Below are 27,330 nucleotides of genomic sequence, written 5' to 3' on the forward strand. Positions count from 1 at the left end.
ATAATTGGACATGGATACTGACTACTTGTTATGAAAACCCAGTAACAGGCTGGATGCTAGAAGGGCAGTCCTTTCTAGTATTCACTGGAGATCTCTAAGCTTTTAGAATCGCGTTTTTTGTAACACCCACAACACTTGAAGCAGAGTCTCAACTCCTTTAGTGTTGTATACTCCGGGCAACTCAGGCTAGCGTGTTCGCCTTCGCAGAACACGCATATTCTGGCATGAGTGCCTCTGAGGTTCTGCTTAGAGGTTCTTACCTTAGAAACTTCTTTACCAAAGTACACTCCAACGTTAGTCGTATGAGCTTTTGACTGATCTCTCGAGATCTTTGAGTAACTGTCTGGGTTTTTATGTGGTGATGGTGGTGACTCTTCTCTCACACCTATACTCAAATGAGAAACGAGATCTCCCAGCCCCTCAACAATTTGTTGTATCGTTCAAAGTTTATTCTCTATAAAGATTACAATGTTGAATTTACAGAATTTGGTTGTTGTGTGGTTTACATGTAGTTAAATAATGATTACAGAGTGTACCACTAGAACGCCTAGCATGGCTAGGAATTTCGGGCAGACTTAGTTTAATTCTTTATTTTAAAATATTACAAATTATGAGGTAAGTTGGTATTATGGCTAAGTGACTAAATACTAGTTTGTGAGTTTAGCAATGTGAATGCTTTTGTTTTGGCACAGTACATAGTTTCAGTATTGGAGTATCATAGGATTCATTATTTTAAGATTGAGATTAATATTTCTGTTTATGGTCAAATGGGTGAGTGAGTGTAAGTGTGAACCACCAGGTGGTATTCGTGTAGTTAGTTGACGGGGTGTATCAGGGAGATAAGATGTTTTCTAATGGTAGTTTTGAAGGTGATGAATGTGTCTGCAGTTCTAGAGTTCTCAGGTAGGGTGTTCCAGATTTTAGGGCCTTTGGCCTATTCGTCCGATATTGTAAGTGTAACTCATGCACTGTAGTGCTAGCCAGTTTCCTCTGAATCACCTGGCTAAGGACCCATTCTGAATCATCTTCATCATGCAAATCTCTGAAACTATTTGTCAAGCTCATAATTTCAATACGGAACTTCTCTGGGCTTTGACGGTCATGTCGGCAAGCCTCTAGATCCAACGACAGATAAAGTATGGCCACTTTTATCTCTTCAGTGTTGCCAAACATGTCTTCTAACTGGTCTTTGGCATGTTGGTAATTAGTGTCAGTAATCTGGTAGTGCCGGACCAAGTCTAAGGCTTTACCATTGAGCTGTGACCGCAAATACTGCAATTTGACGGCATCTGACAAATCGTTCCTGTCATCTATCTGGGCTTTAAAATGATCCCAGAAAGCAATGCACTTTGTTGGGGTTCCGTCAAATGTCGGTAAATTCAACTGGGGCAACCTGGGCAACATATTGACAGGTGTGTGGCTGTTTGTGGTACCTGCGGTGTTCGACACCACACTTAGAATACTAGCCTTTTATGTGCTTAACTTATCTTTGTACGTATTCATCTCCTGTTGACAATCTACATCATCCTTAGTGAATTCGTCCTGAGCCTGCTGAAGACTATCCTGGGGTTCACCATCCTCAATAGCCTGTAGCTCATATGCTGAGAATGTTTGTTCGTAGGCATCCCATTTTTTCCCCAAACGCTTCCAGCAGTCTTGCAAATCATCGCAGTCTACTTTACTGCGTTGGCAAGTAGCCTTGCACCTGTTGCGCGTTCTGTTCAGATGCCCTTTGTATCCCGCCACTGATCGTTTTAATTTTGCTAACACTGAACCAGACTCTTCTGAACTCCCATCTGCCATTGTCGAGGTTTAATTAGGAGTGTGACACTAACTGTACTTTACTCAGTCCACCCCACAGCACAAACGGTATTAGGCAAGAATGAACGAGTCTCAAGGCTTCTCAACAAGCTTAACAACTCCCTTTATTATATTGACTCTACTCTGAATCAAAAATGTACACTGTTAGCTCTCAAATCCCAACCAAATGTGTATCGATGTGATAGCTTAACCTAGCAATTTCCTGTACAATGCCAGCAAATAATTACAGGACTTAACCTAGTCTGTGGTACAAGTCACAAATCCCACATTAAAAATGAATCAAAGACAATGAAAATCACACAATAAAATGCAGTATACAAATTAAAAAATCACTTAATTCGCACAAATAAATTCAATTCAACTTGTGGAACAGTAAATGAATAATGTGTGTAAACAGCTTGGCCTAACTGTGCCCAGCTTACTCAGTCTAGCGTGGATGGTTGGATAAGGTAAATCCTAACCTAACTAGTGTGCTCTAGCTTAAACCTGGATTTAGAACTCCCTGTAAATAATAACTAGGTTAAATCTGTCCTAGCTAATATAACTGTTGAAAATATTGCACAAGCCTAGCCTAACTGTGGCTACCTTGCAAATCCACTGTAAGTAATTAACACACAAGTCTCCTACTCTGGATCACTTGTAATCACTGTAAATAATTAAATTCACAAGCTTCTCTAGCCTACCTGGACTGCCTGTAAATTACTGCAAATAACAACTTCTGTGTATAGTCAGCTTGGCCTAGCCTCTGTGTAACTCTGGGCCTAGGTGTACTAACTTAACCTAACTGTGGCCTAGCTTTGTTAATTTTAACCTACTATTCTACATCCAGTTCAAAGGACCACTTGTGAAAATTTGTCTGGACTGCCTCCAAGTGAGTCGCCTACCCTGGCAAGCTCTGTTGACACCGAGCTCTGAGGTCGGTACCTCAGCCTCACAAGTGGCTTATAGAACAGATTTTCATAAATGACTGATGTTGCAAGAAATCTCGCCTGCATGCACATTTAAAAGGACTAACATACTTGGTGATGTAGAAACTATTCTGGGCTTCAACCTCCCTAAGCTTAGCCCCTTTGGACTTCCCCTCAGAAACCACATGCAACCGGGAGCCTTAGTTCCTGCAATATTCAATCGAAATTAGTGACCTGCCTGCACCTCAGAAATTCCTGTATCCAAGAGGGTGTGTATCCCCTAGTATAACTATGCAGAAACGGACACTAGCTTCTAGGTTGACAAGAGACAAAGTGCATACTGGTCATGAACTGCCGGTTGCACAAAGGCCTTCAGCTCAACTCACTTGCAACTTTCCCCAGACACTGGCCAGAATCCTAAGAAAAAAGTGGAGGTCTTGTTTTACTGTATGGGTCTGACGGAGGAGGTCATCTACGGTACATCGAGATGCCTCTACCAGATTTCCCCAGGTCTCATATGTGAAGACACGTGGGGGCGCCGCCTGCTAGTCACGGCACGTGTTGTTCAGATGGTGTCTGGTCCTAGAAGAAAGCACGGTGGTCTCAAAACCCCGTGCCCCAGCATTCAAACTTGGGCTGCCAGTTCTCACTGGCTAACAGTGTTTGCTTACATTATCGGCCTATTGCTACCTATGTTATGGTCTTAGGTCTACATTATTATTATCTACAGTTGCCTCAATAATCCTAATATTAGTGTACTAACAGTATAAACTACCTACTTCTTCCCTGAATGATAAATCTATCAATTAAGAAGTACCTTCCATCCACCTTCGCCAACCCGGGTGAGTGTGTTTGTGTTTTGGGTGGGTTTAAAGGCCCTTGAACGATGTGTTTTTTTCCCGTTGGGACTTCTCGGACCGATTAAGTTCCAACAATGACAGTGGACGGCTGTGTGTATGACAGTGGACGGCTGTGTGTATGACAGTGGACGGCTTTCTGTATGACAGAGTGGACGGCCATGTTTATGACACAGTGGACGGGCATGTGTATGCTGTGTGTATGACAGTGGATGACCTTGTATATGACACAGTGAAGGGCCTCGTGTATGATTCCGTGGACGGCCTCGTGTATGACTCAGTGGACGGCTTCTTGTATGACTCAGTGGATGGCCTCGTGCATGACACAGTGGACGGGTTCATGAAGGACACAGTAGAGGGGGTCATGAAGGACACAGTGGACGGGTTCATGAAGGACACAGTTGACGGGTTCATGAAGGACACAGTAGACGGGTTCATGAAGGACACAGTGGACGGGTTCATGAAGGACACAGCAGACGGGTTCATGAAGGACACAGTAGACGGGTTCATGAAGGACACAGTAGACGGGTTCATGAAGGACACAGTGGACGGGTTCATGAAGGATACAGTGGACGGGTTCATGAAGGACACAGTGGACGGGTTCATGAAGGACACAGTAGACGGGTTCATGAAGGACACAGTAGACGGGTTCATGAAGGACACAGTGGACGGATTCATGAAGGATACAGTGGACGGGTTCATGAAGGACACAGTGGACGGGTTCATGAAGGATACAGTGGACGGGTTCATGAAGGACACAGTAGACGGGTTCATGAAGGACACAGTAGACGGGTTCATGAAGGACACAGTGGACGGGTTCATGAAGGACACAGTGGACGGGTTCATGAAGGATACAGTAGACGGGTTCATGAAGGACACAGTAGACGGGTTCATGAAGGACAAAGTGGACGGGTTCATGAAGGACACAGTAGACGGGTTCATGAAGGACACAGTGGATGGGTTCATTCAAATTCAAATTCAAAGTTTATTCTCTATAAGGATTACAATGCTGAGTTTACAGAAATTTGGTTATTGTGTGGTTTACATGTAGTAAAATAGTGATTACAGAGTGTACCACTAGAACGCTTAGCATGGCTAGGTATTTTAAAATATTACAAATTATGAGGTAAGTTGGTATTATGGCTAAGTGACTAAATACTAGTTTGTGAGTTTAGCAATGTGAATGCTTTTGTTTTGGCACAGTACATAGTTTCAGTATTGGAGTATCACAGGATTCATTATTTTAAGATTGAGATTAATATTTCTGTTTATGGTCAAATGAGTGAGTGAGTGTAAGTGTGAACCACCAGGTGGTATTCGTGTAGTTAGTTGACGGGGTGTATCAGGGAGATAAGATGTTTTCTAATGGTAGTTTTGAAGGTGATGAATGTGTCTGCAGTTCTAGAGCTCTCAGGTAGGGTATTCCAGATTTTAGGGCCTTTGACATACATTGAATTTTTGTAAAGGTTTAGTCGGACACGGGGAATGTCGTAGAGATGTTTGTGTCTGGTGTTATGCCTGTGGGTTCTGTCACAACTATCAAGAAAGCGTTTTAGGTCAAGGTTGATATTAGAGTTTAAGGCCCTGTAGATGTAGATTGCACTGTAGTAAGTGTGGATGTACTGAACTGGGAGTAAGTTTAGGTCTATGAAGAGTAGGGGGGTGTGTTGCCAGGGATGGGATTTAGTGATTATTCTTACTGCAGCTTTTTGTTGGGTTATTATTGGCTTTAGATGTGTTGCTGCAGTTGATCCCCAAGCACAAATAGCATAGGTGAGGTATGGATAAATAAGTGAGTGGTATAGTGTGAGAAGGGCATTTTGCGGCACGTAGTATCGTATCTTGGAGAGGATCCCAACCGTTTTGGATACTTTTTTGGTTATATGCTGGATATGGGTGCTGAAATTCAGGTTGTTGTCAAGGTATAAGCCTAGGAATTTTCCCCCATTATTTCTGGTAATTAGAGTGTTGTCAATCTTAATGTTAATTTGTGCATCTCCTGCTCTGCTACCAAACATAATATAGTAAGTTTTGTCAGTGTTAAGCGTAAGTTTATTGGCTGTCATCCAAGTCGATATTTTAATCAGCTCCTCATTCACAATGGTGTTGAGGGTGGCAATATTAGGGTGAGAGATGACATAAGTCGTGTCATCAGCAAAGAGAATGGGTTTCAGGTGTTGGGATACGTTTGGAAGGTCATTGATGTATATGAGGAAGAGCAGGGGACCAAGGACACTTCCCTGCGGAACTCCAGTATCAAGTGGCCGTGTTGCTGATGCTGTGTCTTTAATGGTGACGTACTGATACCTATTAGTAATGTAAGATTTGAAATAAGCAAGCGCATGGCCTCTTATACCGTAATGATCAAGTTTGTGGAGTAGGATGTCGTGGTCTACTGTGTCAAAAGCTTTTCTTAGGTCAATAAAAATTCCTAGTGGATATTCCTTATTTTCCAATGCTGTGTAAAGCAGATCTAGCATTTTTATGATTGCATCATTAGTGCTTTTATTTTTCCTGAATCCAAATTGGCAGGGGTTGAGTATGTTTTGAGCCGTTATAAATGAACACAGTCTCCTGTGCACGAGTTTCTCAAAGATTTTGGATAGCAATGGTAAGTTAGATATTGGCCTATAGTTGTTTAAGTCTGTAGGGTCACCACCTTTATGTATTGGTGTAACCCTTGCCATCTTGAGTAGTTTCGGGAAGGTGCTAGTCTCTAGTGACTTGTTAAAAAGTAATGAAATAGCATGCAAAAGGACATGGGCCGCTCGCTTGTACAGTAATGGTGGGACATGAGACAGATTCCCCGAGTTATTTTTAAGTGACTTTATAATCTCAATGACTTCCGTGGGCTCAGTTGGTGCAAGATAGAAGGAATTAGGGAAATTCCCATCTAGGCCGTCCCCGGCATGGGCATTGGTATGTGGGATTCTACTGGCGAGATTAGATCCTATGTTTGAGAAGAAGTCGTTTATCTTGTTAGCTGTGTCAGTGGGATGTAGTGGTGTTTCATTAGGTTTAGTTAGGACAATATTCTTGGTTTTTCTCAGTTTGTGGGTCCCTAGAATCTGAGAGAGTGTTTTCCAGGTCTTTTTTATATCTCCTCTAGTGTCTGTGAATCTACTGGAGTAGTATAGTTGTTTGGCTTTCTTTATTACTTTGGTGAGAGCTGATGAATAGTGTTTAAGAGTATCTTTGTGTATTAAGCCCTGTCTATATTGCTTTTCATATTGGTGTTTCTTGTCAATGGATTTCAGAATGGTGCTGGTTAGCCATGGGCAACCAAGCCGTTTGTTTGTGATCTGTTTTGTTTTTATAGGACAATGTTTGTTGTATAGTCTAAGTAATTTGTTAAGAAAGATGTCTGTCCAGTCATCAATACCATTGGCCTTGGAGAATTCTGTAGGCCAATCAACAGTCTCTAGGTCAGCTGTGAACTTCCTTACTGAGGCCTCATCATGGAGTCTAAATGAGACTTTGTTGTATTCAAGTGGTGGTTTACTAATGTTTGTCAGGAGGAAGGTAGGGTAGTGGTCTGTAGTGCTATCTGTGATTATCCCTGATTTAAGGGGGGCTAGTATATTGGTCCATATGTGGTCTATTATGGTTGCACTTGTCTCAGTGAGCCTGGTTGGTTTAGTTATTGTTGGTATGAGAAGTGTGTTGTTCATATTGTTGATGAAATCAGTTACAGGCTGATCATCTAGTAAGCCAAGGTTGATGTTGAAGTCTCCAGCTAAGAGAAGGTGGTGCTTATTCATTTGTCTGTTTGTTATTAGTGACTTTAATTTCTCACTGAAATTTGGGATGTTTGTGTGAGGTATCCGGTAAATGGCACCGATTGTTATAGGCGTCTTAAGGTTTTTTACAGTAAAATTAGCAAAAATGTATTCCCCATATTCATCACTAAAGCAAGTGGTGCTAAGACAAGATAATTGGTTAGAGTAATAGATTGCAATACCACTCCCAACTTGGTTTGGTCTGCAGTTGTGAATTGCTGTGTATCCTGGTAGATGGTAGATATCTATTGTGTCCTGCTTAAGCCAGGTCTCAGTAAGAATAATGCAGGAGAAGGGTGTCTTTAGTGATTCAAGGAGTGCTAGGAGGTCATCATAGTGTTTGCTTAAGGACCTGATGTTGTAGTTAAGTACTGATAGACTTTTAGCATTGTTTAGGATAGTGGTGGCTTGTGATGCTGTGTAATAAAGGCAGTTACTTTCCAATAGGTTTTGATTGGGTGTCAGATTATGGAGGTTTAGATCAGGGTCAACGTGATCAATCATCTTCTAGGTTTAAATTATGGTTATTTATATCCTGAGTTGTGTGTTGAGTTCTAGTACTGATATCTGTAGTGGTAGGAAGTTTGGACAAGTATATAGCTAGAGTATTTTGGTCATGTAGGGTATAGTCACTACTACACATAATGAAGTTGATGTTGTCTATGTGTTGTGCTGGAATGAACTAAAGTACAACTAGGTATAAACTAGTAATATAAAAATACAAATTAAAAATAGAACAAGACTCTCACTTGTAATTGCACTAAGGTCTAATAATGACTTTTGTGGAGTCTATGTTTTGAGCTAGAATGAGCTAAAGTACAATAGGTTTAATCTAATAATACAAAAATACAAATTAAAAATAGCACTAGTCTCTCGCTAGTAATTGCACTATGGTCTAATATAGTGAATTTGGTATTGACTATGTATTGAGTTAGAATGAGCTATGGTACAACTGAATTTAATCTAATAATATAAAAATACAAATTAAAAATAGCACTAGTCTCTCACTAGTAATTGCACTATGGTCTAGTATAGTAAATTTGGTATTGACTATGTATTGAGCTAGAATGAGCTAGAGTAAAACTGTGATTAATCTAATAATATAATAAAGGTACAAGACTCTCAATTGTAATTGCACTAAGGTCTTATATAAGTTGTTTACAAAAATTAGAGTATAATTAGATTTAAATTGATAGGATAAAATACACAATTTAAGGTAGCAAAACAATAATGAAAAAAAAAAAGATAAAAATAAAAATGGCAATGACTTGGTTATAATATGCTAGTAAGATGGTAGACAGGATAATATAAAAGTTGTAGTTGAAAATACTAGTTTAAAAATGTATGGAATAAAAATGGTCAATAAAAGAAGTTTATAATAAGTTTGATCAATATAGTTTAAAGTAAAATTGGGCAATAATAGGGATTTAGAATAAAATTGGGCAATTGAGTATTTTTTAAAGTGAGGTAGAATTATTGAAGACAAGTTATGGTTAGTATATAATAAAATAAGATGGAACAGTGATGTGGTAAGTTGTAAAAAAGGAGATAGATCTGTAGATATTAAATACAATTAAGACTATGAGGTAGAATGGTCGTTGGATACAACAATGACAATTAAAAGTAGTTGGGGTATTAGAATTTTAGGGGGGCACAAATTTATGACAATATAACACTAACGGTGGACTATAGGTATTATCTGCACTTTACTCTGATTCTGTTAGTCATGAAGGACACAGTAGACGGGTTCATGAAGCACACAGTGGACGGGTTCACGAAGCACACAGTGGACGGGTTCATGAAGCACACAGTGGACGGGTTCATGAAGCACACAGTGGACGGGTTCACGAAGCACACAGTGGACGGGTTCATGAAGCACACAGTGGACGGGTTCATGAAGCACACAGTGGACGGGTTCATGAAAGTAACTGCCTTTATTACACAGCATCAAAAGCCACCACTATCCTAAACAATGCTAAAAGTCTATCAGTACTTAACTACAACATCAGGTCCTTAAGCAAACACTATGATGACCTCCTAGCACTCCTTGAAGCACTAAAGACACCCTTCTCCTGCATTATTCTTACTGAGACCTGGCTTAAGCAGGACACAATAGATATCTACCCTCTACCAGGATACACAGCAATTCACAACTGCAGAACAAACCAAGTTGGGGGTGGTATTGCAATCTATTACTCTAACCAATTATCTTGTTTTAGCACCACTTGCTTTAGTGATGAATATGGGGAATACATTTTTGCTAATTTTACTGTAAAAAACCTTAAGACGCCTATAACAATCGGTGCCATTTACCGGATACCTCACACAAACATCCCAAATTTCAGTGAGAAATTAAAGTCACTAATAACAAACAGACAAATGAATAAGCACCACCTTCACTTAGCTGGAGACTTCAACATCAACCTTGGCTTACTAGATGATCAGCCTGTAACTGATTTCATCAACAATATGAACAACACACTTCTCATACCAACAATAACTAAACCAACCAGGCTCACTGAGACAAGTGCAACCATAATAGACCACATATGGACCAATATACTAGCCCCCCTTAAATCAGGGATAATCACAGATAGCACTACAGACCACTACCCTACCTTCCTCCTGACAAACATTAGTAAACCACCACTTGAATACAACAAAGTCTCATTTAGACTCCATGATGAGGCCTCAGTAAGGAAGTTCACAGCTGACCTAGAGACTGTTGATTGGCCTACAGAATTCTCCAAGGCCAATGGTATTGATGACTGGACAGACATCTTTCTTAACAAATTACTTAGACTATACAACAAACATTGTCCTATAAAAACAAAACAGATCACAAACAAACGGCTTGGTTGCCCATGGCTAACCAGCACCATTCTGAAATCCATTGACAAGAAACACCAATATGAAAAGCAATATAGACAGGGCTTAATACACAAAGATACCCTTAAACACTATTCCTCAGCTCTCACCAAAGTAATAAAAAAAGCCAAACAACTATACTACTCCAGTAGATTCACAGACACTAGAGGAGATATAAAAAAGACCTGGAAAACACTCTCTCAGATTCTAGGGACCCACAAACTGAGAAAAACCAAGAATATTGTCCTAACTAAACCTAATGAAACACCACTACATCCCACTGACACAGCTAACAAGATAAACGACTTCTTCTCAAACATAGGATCTAATCTCGCCAGTAAAATCCCACATACCAATGCCCATGCCGGGGACTGCCTAGATGGAAATTTCCCTAATTCCTTCTATCTTGCACCAACTGAGCCCACGGAAGTCATTGAGATCATAAAGTCACTTAAAAATAACTCGGGGAATCTGTCTCATGTCTCACCATTACTGTACAAGCGAGCGGCCCATGTCCTTTCGCATGCTATTTCATTACTTTTTAACAAGTCAATAGAGACTAGCACCTTCCCGAAACTACTCAAGATGGCAAGGGTTACACCAATACATAAAGGTGGTGACCCTACAGACTTAAACAACTATAGGCCAATATCTAACTTACCATTGCTATCCAAAATCTTTGAGAAACTCGTGCACAGGAGACTGTATTCATTTATAACGGCTCAAAACATACTCAACCCCTGCCAATTTGGATTCAGGAAAAATAAAAGCACTAATGATGCAATCATAAAAATGCTAGATCTGCTTTACACAGCATTGGAAAATAAGGAATATCCACTAGGAATTTTTATTGACCTAAGAAAAGCTTTTGACACAGTAAACCACGAAATCCTACTCCACAAACTTGACCACTACGGTATAAGAGGCCATGCGCTTGCTTATTTCAAATCTTACATTACTAATAGGTATCAGTACGTCACCATTAAAGACACAGCATCAGCAACACGGCCACTTGATACTGGAATTCCGCAGGGAAGTGTCCTTGGTCCCCTGCTCTTCCTCATATACATCAATGACCTTCCAAACGTATCCCAACACCTGAAACCCATTCTCTTTGCTGATGACACGACTTATGTCATCTCTCACCCTAATCTTGCCACCCTCAACACCATTGTGAATGAGGAGCTGATTAAAATATCGACTTGGATGACAGCCAATAAACTTACGCTTAACACTGACAAAACTTACTATATTATGTTTGGTAGCAGAGCAGGAGATGCACAAATTAACATTAAGATTGACAACACTCTAATTACCAGAAATAATGGGGGAAAATTCCTAGGCTTATACCTTGACAACAACCTGAATTTCAGCACCCATATCCAGCATATAGCCAAAAAAGTATCCAAAACGGTTGGGATCCTCTCCAAGATACGATACTACGTGCCGCAAAATGCCCTTCTCACACTATACCACTCACTTATTTATCCATACCTCACCTATGCTATTTGTGCTTGGGGATCAACTGCAGCAACACACCTAAAGCCAATAATAACCCAACAAAAAGCTGCAGTAAGAATAATCACTAAATCCCATCCCTGGCAGCACACCCCCCCCACTCTTCAAAGATCTAAACTTACTCCCAGTTCAGTACATCCACACTTACTACTGTGCAATCTATATCTACAGGGCCTTAAACTCTAATATCAACCTTGACCTAAAATGCTTTCTTGATAGTTGTGACAGAACCTACAGGCATAACACCAGAAACAAACATCTCTACGACATTCCCCGTGTCCGACTAAACCTTTACAAAAATTCAATGTATGTCAAAGGCCCTAAAATCTGGAATACCCTACCTGAGAACTCTAGAACTGCAGACACCTTCATCACCTTCAAAACTACCATTAGAAAACATCTTATCTCCCTGATACACCCCGTCAACTAACTACACGAATACCACCTGGTGGTTCACACTTACACTCTCTCACTCATTTGACCATAAACAGAAATATTAATCTCAGTCTTAAAATAATGAATCCTGTGATACTCCAATACTGAAACTATATACTGTGCCAAAACAAAAGCATTCACATTGCTAAACTCACAAACTAGTATTTAGTCACTTAGCCATAATACCAACTTACCTCATAATTTGTAATATTTTACAATTAAGAATAAAACTAAGTATGCCCGAAATGCCTAGCCATGCTAAGCGTTCTAGTGGTACACTCTGTAATCACAATTTTACTACATGTAAACCACACAATAACCAAATTTCTGTAAATTCAGCATTGTAATCCTTATAGAGAATAAACTTTGAATGAAGCACACAGTGGACGGGTTCATGAAGCACACAGTGGACGGGTTCATGAAGCACACAGTGGACGGGTTCATGAAGCACACAGTGGACGGGTTCATGAAGCACACAGTGGACGGGTTCATGAAGCACACAGTGGACGGGTTCATGAAGCACACAGTGGACGGGTTCATGAAGCACACAGTGGACGGGTTCATGAAGCACACAGTGGACGGGTTCACGAACGACTCAGAGAAGCCTCGCCCTTAACAACAAAAACAACAACAATAAGGCTGTCTGGCTGGTAAGATAAAATTGCAAATAATTTTTGTTTTCCGCAGTATACATGTAACTTACATGTAACACAACATTGTTAGGTCATTTATACATATGCTACTATGTATGATAACTTGTGTAAGTGTAAATATACTCTGTATATCAGAGAATCACAGACACAACTGACCACAACCTCGCCTTCCTCGTAACAAACATTTGCCTGCAGAATTTTCCAATGTTATTGTTATTACTGTCTGGGTAGACATATTTCTAAACAGTATATATATATATATATATATATATATATATATATATATATATATATATATATATATATATATATATATATATATATATATATATATATATATATATATATATATAGATTATATACCAAACATTGTCCTATAAAAACTAAACCGATCATTAATAAAAGACAAAGTTACCCATGACTAACATCTTCCTAAGATCCATTATTATGAATTTATCTTGTTAGTTGTATTAATATATGATATAACTAACAAGATAAATGACTTATTCTCAACCATAGGATCAAGTCTCGCCGGTAAAATTCCCAGGTGCCCCGTATCCTGGTGGATAAAACTCTCGCTTTGCACGGCGAAAGTCCGGGTTTGATTCCTGGCGAGGGTAGAAGCATTGGATGTGTTTTATTACACTGGTTATCCATATTCACCCATCAGTAAAATAGGTAGCTGGGTGTTAGTGGACTGGTGTGGGTCACATCCTGGGTGTTAGTGGACTGGTGTGGGTCACATCCTGGGTGTTAGTGGACTGGTGTGGGTCACATCCTGGGTGTTAGTGGACTGGTGTGGGTCACATCCTGGGTGTTAGTGGACTGGTGTGGGTCACATCCTGGGTGTTAGTGGACTGGTGTGGGTCACATCCTGGGTGTTAGTGGACTGGTGTGGGTCACATCCTGGGTGTTAGTGGACTGGTGTGGGTCACATCCTGGGTGTTAGTGGACTGGTGTGGGTCACATCCTGGGTGTTAGTGGACTGGTGTGGGTCACATCCTGGGTGTTAGTGGACTGGTGTGGGTCACATCCTGGGTGTTAGTGGACTGGTGTGGGTCACATCCTGGGTGTTAGTGGACTGGTGTGGGTCACATCCTGGGTGTTAGTGGACTGGTGTGGGTCACATCCTGGGTGTTAGTGGACTGGTGTGGGTCACATCCTGGGTGTTAGTGGACTGGTGTGGGTCACATCCTGGGTGTTAGTGGACTGGTGTGGGTCACATCCTGGGTGTTAGTGGACTGGTGTGGGTCACATCCTGGGTGTTAGTGGACTGGTGTGGGTCACATCCTGGGTGTTAGTGGACTGGTGTGGGTCACATCCTGGGTGTTAGTGGACTGGTGTGGGTCACATCCTGGGTGTTAGTGGACTGGTGTGGGTCACATCCTGGGTGTTAGTGGACTGGTGTGGGTCACATCCTGGGTGTTAGTGGACTGGTGTGGGTCACATCCTGGGTGTTAGTGGACTGGTGTGGGTCACATCCTGGGTGTTAGTGGACTGGTGTGGGTCACATCCTGGGTGTTAGTGGACTGGTGTGGGTCACATCCTGGGTGTTAGTGGACTGGTGTGGGTCACATCCTGGGTGTTAGTGGACTGGTGTGGGTCACATCCTGGGTGTTAGTGGACTGGTGTGGGTCACATCCTGGGTGTTAGTGGACTGGTGTGGGTCACATCCTGGGTGTTAGTGGACTGGTGTGGGTCACATCCTGGGTGTTAGTGGACTGGTGTGGGTCACATCCTGGGTGTTAGTGGACTGGTGTGGGTCACATCCTGGGTGTTAGTGGACTGGTGTGGGTCACATCCTGGGTGTTAGTGGACTGGTGTGGGTCACATCCTGGGTGTTGGTGGACTGGTGTGGGTCACATCCTGGGTGTTAGTGGACTGGTGTGGGTCACATCCTGGGTGTTAGTGGACTGGTGTGGGTCACATCCTGGGTGTTAGTGGACTGGTGTGGGTCACATCCTGGGTGTTAGTGGACTGGTGTGGGTCACATCCTGGGTGTTAGTGGACTGGTGTGGGTCACATCCTGGGTGTTAGTGGACTGGTGTGGGTCACATCCTGGGTGTTAGTGGACTGGTGTGGGTCACATCCTGGGTGTTAGTGGACTGGTGTGGGTCACATCCTGGGTGTTAGTGGACTGGTGTGGGTCACATCCTGGGTGTTGGTGGACTGGTGTGGGTCACATCCTGGGTGTTAGTGGACTGGTGTGGGTCACATCCTGGGTGTTAGTGGACTGGTGTGGGTCACATCCTGGGTGTTAGTGGACTGGTGTGGGTCACATCCCGGGACAAAACTGACCTAATATGCTGGAAATACTCAGCATAACAAAGTACTTTCTATATATTAGTATGTGACTGATGTCAGCTATGATCTGTATACCTTGTACATGTACTGGTAGAAATAAAGATATTATTTTTTTTATTATTATTATTATCAATGTTCAAGGTAATAATTATCTTGATGAAACTTCCCAACTTTCCTCTGTCTTACTCCAACACAACCCACTCATAACATTATTGTTGGGATTTTTAACCCCGGAGGGTTAGCCACCCAGGATAACCCAGGAAGTCAGTGCGTCATCGAGGACTGTCTCTCTTATTTCCATTGTGATCCTTCAGTCTTGTCCCCCAGGATGCCACCCACACCACTCCACTAACACCCAGGATGCCACCCACACCAGTGCACTAACACCCAGGATGCCACCCACACCACTCCACTAACACCCAGGATGCCACCCACACCAGTGCACTAACACCCAGGATGCCACCCACACCACTCCACTAACACCCAGGATGCCACCCACACCAGTCCACTAACATGCAGGATGCCACCCACACCAGTGCACTAACACCCAGGATGCCACCCACACCAGTGCACTAACACCCAGGATGCCACCCACACCAGTCCACTAACACCCAGGTACCTACTTGCTAAGTGAGCAGGACAACAGGTGTAAGGAAACGCATCCAGTGTTACCACTCGTGCCGGGAATCAAACCTGGACCCTTGGCGTTTGAAGCAAGGGCTTTGCCAGCCTGGCCACCGGACCCCCGTAGTCATCATGAATATTAAGTCACTAAAAAATAAATCAGGAACTACAGCTCATGTCCCACCATTATTGTACATTTCCTCTCACCCACCATTACATTACTCTGTAATAAATCATTAGAAACCAGCACTTTCCCGACATTACTTAAGATAGCAAGAGTTACGCCAATACACATAGGTGGTGACCCAACAGATGCAAACAACTATAGACCAATGTCAAACTTGCCGTTACTACCCAGAATCTTCGAGAAACTCATACACAAGCAATTATACACTTTTACAATATCACAAAGCATGCTCAACCCCAGCCAGTGTGGCTTCAGCAGAAATAAAAGCACAAATGACACAGTTATAAAAATGCTAGACCTAGACAGCACTCAAGAAAAATGAATATCCACAGCAATACGCCTCTGTTAAGGACATCTCCTCAACAAGACGCCTGAACACTGGTATACCACAGGGAAGCATTCTTGGCCCCTTATTTTTCCTTTGATACATCAACGACTTTTCAAATGTATCACAACAACTTAGGCATTATTCTTCTTGCTGATGACACAGCTTTAAGAATAAGAATAAGAATAAGTTTATTTTGACATGATACATGGTTGTACAGAGGAATATAATAGTTGGGTGTACATGCCAAAAGCCCCTTTGTATGCAGAGCATTTCATCTCCCACCCTAATCTTGCATCACTCAAAACTATTGTTAATGAACAGCTTGTTAAAATATCTACCTGGATGACTTATCAATAGATTTACACTTAATTTGATAAAACCTTCTATATTATGTTTGGGAGTAGAGCAAGTGAGGTCCAACTGAACATTATGTTTAACAATACCTTTATTGCTAAACATAATGAGGGCAAATTTCTGGATCTGCATCTTGACAGCCTGAAATTCAACACCCATATCCAACACATAACAAAAAAAGGATCCAAAACAGCTAGTATCCTCTCTAAGATACATTATTATGTGCCACAAACAGCACTACTTACATTATACTATTCACTCATCTATGCCAACCTTACCTATGCTATATGTGCCTGGGATCCACATCAGCAACTCACTTAAAGCTAATAATAACCCAACAAAAAGCTGCAGTGAGAATAATCGCACAGTCCACTGCTAGACGACACCCCCCCCCATCCCCCAACTCTTCGAAGACTTAAATTTGCTCACTATACAAAGCATTTACTGTTACTACTGTGCAGCCTACATTTAAAGAACAATAAATTCTATTATTAGTCTCGACCTAAAGCACTTTCTTGATAGTTGCAACAGAACCCATAGACACAATACTAGGCACAAAAATCTCCATGACATTTCCTGTGTCTGGCTATACCTCTTCAGACATTCGGTGTATATAAAAGGGCCTAAAATCTGAAATTCTGTTCTGGAAATCTCCACAAAAGGTAAGGAAGTTTTTGTTGTATTTATGGATTTAGAAAAGGCACATGACAGGATGGATTGGGAAGCAGTGTGGCAGATGTTGCAAATACATACAGTGGTACCTCGGATTACAAACTTAATTCGTTCCAGAAGGCTGTTCGAGTGCCAATACCGAGCGAATGTGTTCCCATATGGAATAATTAAATTAGATTAATCCGTTTCAGACCCCCAAAAATACACTTACTAAAGCACTCACAAAAATACACTTACATAATTGTTCGAGTTGGGAGCTGTTTGTATCCCGAGGTACCACTGTATATGGAATATATACAGTGGTACCCAAGTTGGTTTAAGCACCAACTTGGGTTAACATCACGGCAAATCCCTATGATTCACTCACACCTCGTCAAATTAACATTCTTATTCGAGGAAAGTGATACAGAATGTGAGTTTAGTGGGCTTGAGATCAATGTATCTGAGATACAAAGGGAGGCACTGATGAATCGAATAGCAAATATTGAACTTAAGCTGAAGGAATCTTATAGAAGACAAGAATTGCAGGAAGAACTAAAAGCCATAAAGGAAATTGAAAAAAAAATACTTCTCTTATGTCAAATCTAAGGGAAAACAACATCCAGTTTTGGGCCCCTGCTTAGGTGAGGTGGGACATACACAGATGACAACCAAGAAATGAGTGAGATACTAAAGTCCCAATGCAATTCAGTGTTCAGCGAGCCGTTACCCATACTAAGGGTCGACAATCCAAATGAATTCTTTAGGAACGAGACCCAAAATTTGGTCATCTCAAAAATCTCTCATATTATCCTAACACCACAAGACTTTGAAAAGGTAATAAATGACATGCCCAAGCACTCAGCCCCAGGCCCAGACTCATGGAACTCCACATTCTTTAAGAACTGCAAGAAGCCCCTGTCATGTTCCTTAAGCATTCTATGGAGAGGGAGCATGGTCACAGGGGTTATCCTACACTCACTAAAAACAACAGACATGGCCCCACTCTACAAAGGCGTGGGTAAAGCAATTGCGAAGAGCTACAGACCAATAGCACTAATATCCCATATCATAAAAATCTTTGAAAGAGTTCTAAGAAGCAAGATCGCCAACCACCTAGATTCCCACAATTTACCCAACCCAGGGCAACACTGGTTTAGAGCAGGTCACCCCTGCCTGTCCCTGCTACTGGACTACAATGACAAGGTCCTGAATGCTGTAGAGGATAAACAAAATGTAGATGTAGTATACACAGTCTGCAGGAGCCTTCGACAAGTGTGACCACGGTGTAATAGCGCACAAAATGTGCTATTACACTATGCAGCAGCTATTTAATAACAGGAAAAGTTGGTAGATGGATCTATAACCTCCTGACAAATAAAACACAAAGAGTAATAGTAAACAGAGTAAAGTCCAAGGCAGCTACAGTGAAAAGCTTTGTTCCACAAGGCACAGTACTCACTCCCATCCTATTCCTCATCTTCTTATTTGACATAGACAGAAATGTAAGCCATAGCTCCGTGTCTTCCTTTGCGGATGACACCCGAATTGCCCTGACAGTGACCTTCATCAAAGATACCGCAAGACTCCAAGCGGACATCAACCAAATTTTCAAATGGGCCACTCAAAACAGTATGAAGTTCAGTGAAGATAAATTTCAATGGTCAGATATGAAAAACTTAAGGAAATTGAAACTGTATCAGGGTATACAACAAATTCTAACCATACAATAGAGTGAAAAGGTAATTTGAAGGACCTGGTAGTGATAATGTCAGAGGATCTCACCTTCAAAGACCATAACAGTGTATCTACTGCATCTCCTAGGAAAATGATAGGATGGACAATGAGAACCTTCAAAACTAGGAACACTAAGCCCATGATGATTCTCTTCAAATCGTTTGTTCTCTTTAGCCTGGAATACTGCTGTACACTGACTGCCCCCTTCAAGGCAGGCATAATTGCTGACCTGGAGAATGTACAAAGAACTTTCACGGCACACATAAATACGATAAGGCACCTAAATTACTGGGAACGGTTGAAGTCCCTTAATTTGTATTCTCTGGAATGCAAGCGAGAGAGATGCATGATAATATACACTTGGAAATTCCTAGAGGGAATAGTACCAAATTGCACACGAAAATCATTCCTTATGAAAGCAAAAGACTTGGCAGGAGATGCAACATTTCCCCAATGAAAAGCAGGGGCACCATGAGTACACTGAGAGACAACACAATAAGTGTCAGGCCCAAGACTGTTCAACTCCCTCCCAGCATACATGAGGGGGATTACCAGTAGACCCCTGGCTGTCTTCAAGAAGGCACTGGACAGGCACCTAAAGTCAGTACCTGATCAGCCGACCTGTGGTTCATACACGAGTTTGCGTGCAGCCAGCAGTAACAGCCTGGTTGATCAAATCCTAATCCCCCATGAAGCCTGGTCTCAGACTGAGCCGCGGGGGCATTGACCCCCAAAACCCTCTCCAGGTATACTAATGATCAAGGAATTAGTGCAAATATTGATGATAACCCTGATGACCCTCAGCCCATCACATCTGGTGTGGCCACACCAGACCCTCAGCTCAACACCTCTATGGTGGCCAGTGTTACTACTTAAGAGGCAATTATACAAGCAGAAATTATCATTTTCTCTATGTTTTGGTGACAGTGAAAGTGACTTAAGTGATGATGAGATTGATTTTATGCCCTTAGAGGATTTGTTGAGTGATAGTGATTTACATTATTCCCCAGTGATGTGTACCTTTAGGCATCGTAGCCTACACATGCAGTCCCCAAGGGCCGTGGGAGGTCATGATCGAAAATCCCAGCCACTGATAGTGATACTGATCATAAAGGGGAATATGTGGGGATGGAGGAAGAGGTGGGTGGCATGGTGCCTGAGCCACATGACATGCTTGGCGGGCAGACAGAGGACCGCCTGGCACCCCCTCTACCATGCACTGCCTCTACTCCTGTCCCTCCTGCTTCCCCTATGCCCCATGCCACAGGTCCACCCTGCACCACCAGACCATGCATATAATTGGACAGAAAGTACACCATTTGTACCACATCCTTGCAATTTTTCTGCCATTGAATGTGGCATCTTGCCAGAATGTCCCATCGCGAATGAATCTACAGAGTTAGATTATTTCAGCTATACTTTAATGAGCCTATAATGAAATTGATTGTCACCCAGACGACGAACAGTTACTACCACTATATAATGGACAACACAGAGGTTGCAGAATCACCATGACTGTGCAGGTGAAAAGATATAACTGTGACTGAAATGTATTTATTCCTTGGCACTGTCATGCTCATGCCACATATGTACAAGTATAATATAGCACAGTACTGATCCACAGACTACTTCCTCAGTACTCCAGTCTTCCATGACCTCCTTTCCTGCAACAGATTCACTCTGTTGCTATAAATGTTGCACTTCTCAGACAGGAATAGGGTAAACAGAAATGACCTACTATACAAAATCCAGGAAGTGTTTGTGTAACTGAAGCAAAAATTCAGTGCTTGCTTTTATCCATTCATGAACATTGTTGTTGACAAGTCCTTGATTCTGTTCAAGGGACGACTGTCATTCAAACAAAATACAGTGGACCCCCGCATAACGATATTAATCCGTTCATGAGAGCTCATTGTTATGCGAAATTATCGTTATGCGAATGAATTTTCCTCATAAGAAATAATGGAAATCAAATTAATCCGTGCAAGACACCCAAAAGTATGAAAAAAAAAAATTTACCACATGAAATATACATTTTCCTACACACAAAGAGAAGGATACATGCACAATAGTAGAGTAGTACATGCACAGTATATATTGTGCATGTACTACTCTACTAAATGAAGAATAAATGACACCTTTATTGAAGATGCAGCAATGACTGATGAGACACTGTGTCCTGGGAGTGCCTTTTCCTCCTGAGTACTGTAGGTCCTGTTTGACATTTTCTTCCAGAACAGGCCTTATCACACTGTGTATGCCACTACGATTCTTAAATCTCTCAAACCAACCCTTGCTGGCTTTAAATTCACCAATATGAGCACTAGTTCCAGGCGTTTTGCCCTGTTCACCTGGCTGTTAGTCGACTGGTGTGGGTTGCATCCTGGGAGACAAGATTAAGGACCCCAATGGAAATAAGTTAGAGAGTCCTCGATGATGCACTGACTTTCTTGGGTTATCCTGGGTGGCTAACCCTCCGGGGTTAATCGTTTCTCGGTAATTGTTTCACGTTAAGCCACACCAACAACACTCTCTCCACATCTTCGAGTAATACAGCTGATGGTGGTGCAGCAACAACAACAGCTGTGGTGCAGCTGACCATGGTGCAGCAGCAGCTGTGGTGCAGCAACAGCTGACCATGGTGCAGCTGCAGCTGTGGTGCAGCAGCAGCTGTGGTGCAGCAACAGCTGACTGGTCCAATTTATCAGCTGACCGTGGTGCAGGAGCAGCTGACTGTGGTACGATAGCATTTATCACCCTTTTTACCACAGGGTTGGCACTAGAAGCTTTCTTTGGGCCCATGGTGGCTTATTTAGCAGTTACAAGCACTATAAATAATGGAATAATACAAAATGTATCGAATGTATGCATGCAACCGGCCACCCTGGCTTGTAAACAATGACGGCAAGGCAGGCGCTCAGGCTGGACGGACAGGTTCAGGACGAGTCATGTTCAGAAAAAGCTGATGGTGCAACAGCAGCTGACCGTGGTGCAGCAGCAGCTGACTGATCCAGCAACAGCTGACTGATCCAGCAACAGCTGACTGATCCAGCAACAGCTGACTGATCCAGCAACAGCTGACTGGTCCAGCAACAGCTGACTGATCCAGCAACAGCTGACTGGTCCAGCAACAGCTGACTGGTCCAGCAACAGCTGACTGATCCAGCAACAGCTGACTGGTCCAGCAACAGCTGACTGATCCAGCAACAGCTGACTGATCCAGCAACAGCTGACTGATCCAACAACAGCTGACTGATCCAGCAACAGCTGACTGATCCAGCAACAGCTGACTGATCCAGCAACAGCTGACTGATCCAGCAACAGCTGACTGATCCAGCAACAGCTGACTGGTCCAGCAACAGCTGACTGATCCAGCAACAGCTGACTGATCCAGCAACAGCTGATCGTGGTGCAGCAACAGCTGACTGGTCCAGCAACAGCTGATCGTGGTGCAGCAGCAGCTGACTGATCCAGCAACAGCTGACTGGTCCAGCAACAGCTGATCATGGTGCAGCAGCAGCTGACTGACTCAGCAACAGCTGACTGGTCCAACAACAGCTGATCGTGGTGCAGAAGCAGCTGACTGATCCAGTAACAGCTGACTGGTCCAGCAACAGCTGATCAAGGTGCAACAGCAGCTGACTGATCCAGCAACAGCTGACCATGGTGCAGCAGCAGCTGACTGTGGTATGATAGTATTTCTCACCCTTTTTACCACTGGGTTAGCACTAGAGGCTTTCTTGGGGCCCATGGTCACTTATTTTGCAGATGAAATCAAAAACGCTGTAATAATACGAAATGTTCCGATTGTATGCTTGGATGTTACCGCGGAGGCTGGCTTGTAAACAATGCCACCGGCGGAACATGTGAAGCTGGCTCAGGCCACACATTAGAAGCGTCTCGGACGAATAGCGTTGAGCGAGTTTTTTAGCGGTATGCGAGGCAAAATTTTAGTGATAAAATGTATCGGTATGCAGATTTAACGTTATGTGATGCCAACGGTATGCGAGGGTCCACTGTACAGTAGACCCTCATATTACACGGCAGTTCCGTCCCTGAAAGTGCCGTGTTAGATAAATCCGTGTTATATAAACTGAAGAACTTACGGGAAAAGTAGGGTTATGTTCCTGGGACCCCTCCCTCCCCAAAAGCCAAACACTTCTTTTAGACATCCAGATCTTACAGAAATAAAAATGATAATGTGGTTTTTGTTGCTTAAGACTACAGATGTAACAAAAATAATATTTATCTTAAATTGTGGTTGCTGGTGTATGTCAGTGATTGTGAAGAGAGTGGAGATGCATGGTGTGGCCCTACTGGACTGAGGTGGATGGTTGTTGGTTGTCGACAGAAGTGGATGGTTGAAGTTCTGGTACTAAAGTCGATGGTTGTATTGGAGTATTCATAAATTCTGTAATGGATCTCTGGCTTCTTTTGCCCTGCAGTACATTATACATTATTCCAGAGGCTTGGTACTGCCTGGTTGGAGTCAGAGTCCATTGATGCAACTAGTTTTTTCATCACTTTTCTTGTGTAGTTACACTTGAATGACTTAAAACTCCCTGATCCAGTGGTTGTATTAAAGATGTTGTATTTGGAGGTAAAAATACAACTTTTACATATGGAATCACATCCAACAAAGCTTCTGGATGAGTACGGGAACTATCAAGAATAAAGAGAGCCTTGAATACAAGGTTCTTGCTGTCCAGGTAAAACTTAACTTCAGGAATAAAGTGATGCTTAAACCAGTCAATAAATATATCCTCTGTCATCTATGCTGACTGGTTTGATCTCCAAGTTACTAGTAAGGTGTTTTTATCTACACCTTTCAAAGCACAAGGATTTTTAGAGCTGTAAATAATCATGGTTTTACATTTGAAACCACTTGATGCATTACCACAAAGGAGCAAGGTGAAGCAAACCTTTGCTGCCTTGAAGCCCGGTGCAGCCCCACGGAGACAGTGGTCTCACCCACAGCCAGGTGGCAGCTTGAGCTAGGGAAATATCCCGTGGGCGACGCTCCAGATTTTTTCCCCTCCTGCAAACCGAACCGTGTTAAGGTAATTTTACGAATTGTTTTATAAAATTATGCCGCAATTTTTCAACAGTGTAATCAAAATGTGCCAAATAAATCCTTGTAATATGAGAGTCTACTGTATACCAAGCAAACATTATCACTTTTGTATAAAACTCTTTGTTTTGTGTGACTGTGAGACTGGTGTTGTGTTGGATGTCATTATCTACACGGAAAAATACACTCAACGATACGAAATTCAATGATGAGAAATTTCAATTACTCCGATATGGTAAGCATGAGGAAATTAAAACTTCTTCAGAGTATAAAACAAATTTCATCCACAAAATAGAGCAAAAAACTAACATTAAAAACCTGGGAGTGATCATGTTGGATGATCTCACCTTCAAAGACCATAACATTGTATCAATCGCATCTGTTAGAAAAATGACAGGATGGATAATGAGAACCTTCAAAACTAGGGATGCCAATCCCATGATGACACTCTTCAGGTTGCTTGTTCTATCTAGGCTGGAATATTGCTGCACACTTACAGCACCTTTCAAGGCAGGTGAAATTGCTGACCTAGAAAATGTACAGAGAACCTTCATGGCATGCATAACAGAGATAAAACACCTCAATTACTGGGAGCGCTTGAAGTTCCTGAACCTGTACTCCCTGGAATGCAGGCGGGAGAGAGATACGATTATATACACCTGGAAAATCCTAGAGGGACTAGTACCAAACTTGCACATGAAAATCACTCACTACGAAAGCAAAAGACTCGGCAGACGATGCAACATCTCCCCAATGAAAAGCAGTGGTGTCACTAGCACGTTAAGAGGCAACACAATAAGTGTCAGGCGCCCGTGACTGTTCAACTGCCTCCCAGCATACATAAGGGGGATTAACAATAGACCCCTGGCTGTCTTCAAGCAGGCACTAGACAAGCACCTAAAGTCGGTACCTGACCAGCTGGGCTGTGGCTCATACATTTGATTGTGTGCAGCCAGCAGTAACAGCCTGGTTGATCAGGGCCTGATTCACCATGGGGCATTGACCACCGGAACTCTCTCCAAGTAAGCTCCAGGATGTTGGGCATTTCTGGTGATGTTGTTTGCAAGATGATGGCGCCATACCTTGGCAAGGGTCATACATTTTTCACAGACAACTGGTATACAAGCCTTATGCTTGCTGATTTCCTCCCTGTGAACAATACCGATATGTGGAACAGTGAGGAGAAATAGAAAACACATGCCAAGGTTCACTGGAGGCAGTGCTAAAGGTGAAGTGCATTTGCAAATAGGATTTGTTGATCGTGTGTGTAGGAGTTGCAAGTGGTACATGGAAGTGTTTTTCCACCTTGCATTCAACATGTAAGAAATAAAGACTGGGAAATGACTATGCAAAATTCACCCTCAGTGTCGTAAAGTAGATAGTAAAAAGTATAATGTCACACCTGTATCTACCCCTCAGCAGCGACCTGTCCCCTGACCACAACCACAGGGGAAAATGCTAGAGCTAATCCTCACTAACTGTCACTGCCTGATATCTGCAGTTTACCTGGAGAGGGTTTCAGGGGTCAACACCCCTGTGGCCTGGTCTGAGACCAGCCCTCATGATGGATCAGGGTCTCATCAACCAGGGTGTTACTGCTGGCTGCACGTAAACAGACGTACGAATCACAGCCCAGCTGATCAGGTACCAGCTTTAGGTGCCTGTCCAGTGCCTTCTTGAAGACAGACAGGGGTCTATTTGTATTCCCCCTTATGTATGCTGGGAGGCAGTTGATCAGTCTTGGACCCCTGACACCTACTGCGTTGCCTCTTAGTGTACTCGTGGCCCCCCTGCTTCTCATTGACGGAATGTTGCATCTCTTGCTGAGTCTTTTGCTTTTGTAGTGAGTGATTTTCGTGTGCAAGTTTGGTACTAATCCATATAGAATTTTCCAAGTGTATATTATCATATATCTTTCTCGCCTGCATTCCAGAGAATACAAATCAAGGGACTTCACCCGTTCCCAGTAATTTAGGTGCTTTATCATACTTATGCATGCCATGAAAGTTCTCTGTACATTCTCCAGGTCAGCAGTCTCACCTGCCTTGAAGGGAGCAATTAGTGTACAGCAGTATTTGAAGAGAATCATTGTGAACTTTGCTTCCATAGTTTTGAAGGTTCTCATTATCTATCCTATCATTTTTCTAGTAGATGAGGTAGATACGTTGTAGTGGTCTTTGAAGTTGAGATCCTCTGACATTATCACTCACAGATACAGATACTGTCTACCCCAAAAAAAAATATTTTCAGAAAAGTGTGGTGTGTGTGCTAACACCACAATGCAACTCCAATAGTGGAATGAAACACGATTCATGTGTCAGCAGTGTGGGGTGGTACTCAATATGAATCCATGCTTCATGGAGTATCATACAATCCTGGAGTTCTAGAAACATAACTGAGACATGTAAATACCTTGTTTATATTTGTAGACAGTAGTATGTGATTGAGCCAGATATACAAATTCATCTGTCAGTGTAAACGTGTATTTGCGAGAGTATAATTACTAATTCCATACTAAACATTTGTGTCTCAACAACAGTTGGCTATGAAATCAAAAGATCTGCAACAAAACATAATTATTGTAACATAAATAATTATCATAATAAATAATTTTCATAACATGGAGCGCTGCAAGTGGCAGCACTCCATGTTGCCTTCACCTGAGTCTTCAGCGCCAACTTCATGGGCTTATATTTCGGTAAGTACTGACCCTAATTTTTTTATTATCTTATGTGTAAAATATTGCCCTCTTTTTTTTTTTAATTTTTTTTTTTTTTTTTAAATCGGAGCGCTGGCAGTGAAAATGTAGATGTATGTTTGGACAGTTTAAGGGTTAAGGGAAGTATCAGATATAAAAAGCAAAAGTACAATTGTGTTATGTTAAAAGGAGTTCAAATAACTACATACCAGTTATTACAAAAAAAGTGATTTTTAAGATGGTAGTTTTACTCATTTTGTAATAAAGAGTTTGGGATACATAAATACACGTTAAAATAAATGAATCTTTAATATTATATAAAAATCAATCTTTGGTCTAGAGGTATTTAAAATACAGTGGACCCCCGCATAACGGACGCCTTGCATAGCGGACAATCCGCATAGCGGACGCTTTGTTCGCTAAAATTTTGCCCCGCATAGTGGACAAAAACCCGCTCAGCGGCCTTCGTCCAAGACGCGTCCAATGTGCGGCCTGAGCCACGCTCACATGTTCCGCGGGTGGCATTGTTTACCAGCC

Source organism: Cherax quadricarinatus, chromosome 69 (assembly GCF_038502225.1).
Source record: "Cherax quadricarinatus isolate ZL_2023a chromosome 69, ASM3850222v1, whole genome shotgun sequence".
NCBI classification, from domain to species: domain Eukaryota; kingdom Metazoa; phylum Arthropoda; class Malacostraca; order Decapoda; family Parastacidae; genus Cherax; species Cherax quadricarinatus.